The sequence below is a fragment of the Athene cunicularia genome, assembly GCF_003259725.1.
Source record: "Athene cunicularia isolate RWA chromosome 2 unlocalized genomic scaffold, athCun1 chr2_part1, whole genome shotgun sequence".
Classification (NCBI taxonomy): Eukaryota; Metazoa; Chordata; class Aves; order Strigiformes; family Strigidae; genus Athene; species Athene cunicularia.
Genome location: NW_020799095.1, coordinates 129,381,022 through 129,383,124, shown reverse-complemented (window position 1 = coordinate 129,383,124; position 2,103 = coordinate 129,381,022).

The window sequence follows — 2,103 nt, the reverse complement described above, 5'->3', positions numbered from 1 at the left end:
TCTCCTCCTCCTCCTCCTCCTCCTCCGCCCCGGTCTCCCCTCTCTCGTCCTCCCCCCCAGCGGAAAACATGAGCAGCGCCGCGGGCAGACCGAGCGAGGGCTGGCTCGGTATAAAAACGGGGACGTGGACAGGCTCCCTCTTTTCAAGGCAAATCTGGCCGCCGCGGCGTGTTCTCAGCGCCCTGCCGCCGGACCGCGCGTCGCTGCTCCGCGCCACCATCCGAGTTAGCCTGGGTGGCAGCATCAAGGGTCGGAAAAAACAGAACGGAGGAGTTAAAAATCACGGCGAGGGGGGATATCCCAAAATGCCAGCCTATTTTGCATCCACACTTGGCTTTCTGCCCCAAGATTATTTTTTTTTTTTTCACTTTTCTCCCTCAACAAGAAGACTAGAAACTTTTAGGGGTGAGGGGCTGGCGAATAACAGACAGCTGTGGTTTGCACCTAGTTACATGGATCCAGGAGCTATGTCTTCAAAATAAATATTGAAGGAATTGTCAGCACCAGGAATGTGTGCTCCAGAAGCCAAAACAAGAAGTCTTGCTATGACTAGTCCATGGTATTTCTCAAGTGGGGAAAATGGTGGTATTGCAGAGTTTAGGAGCCTCAGCCCGATCCCCTCGCCTATGCCAGCATGTTTCCACCGCCGAACGTGTCCATATATTACATCAGTCTTTGGACGTGGGGAAGGAGCAATAACCAGGAAAGCAAAATACATCAGTCTTGCTTGCAAAGTACCACTTGTTATTTAATTCAGAAGGCTGCAGACAGCGTTTTATAGCCTGAGTCAAATGGTCAGTAGGACCGTAATAGTCTCTTTTGTTTTAGCAAAACCTATCCCTCTTAGAGGACCCCGGCCCAGCCCAGTGTTTTTCCCAGGCAGATGTTTTTCCACGCCCTTCATCTTGATTGTCCTGTGCTCTGTGGTGTTGAGATCCCAACTGCCTTCGTCTCCCACTCTGGTTGCCTTCCTATCAAACCAGGAATGCCATGTAAAAAAAATACAATAAAGCTAACTTGGCACAAGCAATCTCTCACTCAGCTCATCACTTTCCCAGCCTCTCCCAGGCAAACACGCACCCCTGGAGACCCTGTGCAGTGTGGGTGCAGCAGCTGGCTCTGTGCTGGGAAGCGGCAGGGCCCTTGTCCCCATAGGGTTAGGTGGCCATGCCTGGAGTGCTCTTGCTGCACGCACCCCAGTCCCAGCAACGTGATACCTCTCAACGGTTACCACGCTTGCTATTTCTAGATCCACCTTCCGGACATGCTGTGTCATTGATTTTTAGGCTGCATTCCCCGCTGAAATCTTACCAGATTTTCAATGGTCTGCTCCTCGTGGGTGTCACACGCAGATTATTTAACATATTACTTATATTAAACAGATTGTTTTGTATAATCGTTCTCCTCCAAAGTATGTTACAAATACTGAGGACCAAATTCTGTGTGTCCTCTTCCTTGGTAGGATGCAGGATTGCAATCCAGCTAAGCAACATTTTCAGCACAGTTTGATGTGGATGAGCAAAATGCAATGGAGCAAAGGGAGGAAAACTCCAGTTGGGCCAAATCTGTAGGACCTCACATAGGCATGGGGTCTTACAGGCACCTCTGTCTGTAGAGATGGAGGAGATAAAGACATTGCAACCTGCCTCAAGTCAAAGCGGAAACCAGAAATAGCCTTTCTTATGCTAGCAGCATTCTTAACAGCAGGAAAACAGAACACCACATTAGAAACAAATAATATAAAAGACCAAATGTGAAGACAGAGAAGCTGAGTACAGGAAGCATCCTAAGGGCTGTCAGACACCAAGGGGCAGGTGATTTACTACAGTAGGGTGTTTTTTTAGCATTCAGACCTTTCAGGCACATCTTTAACAAATACACCAAGCTCACCTTTTCTTTCATGCTACAACCCATGATTATCAGGGATTTATGTGCTCAGTACAATCTATCAAAAATCAAAATATCATCTGCAACCAGCAAAGGGAAGACCTTCCTCCGGCAAAGGCAACAGCAGCTAATGGGCTCCTCATGGACCATAAGTGTCCATATGGGCAGTGCCCATGAAGGATTCAGGACTAAGACCTGCAAAACCTTGAAATGCCT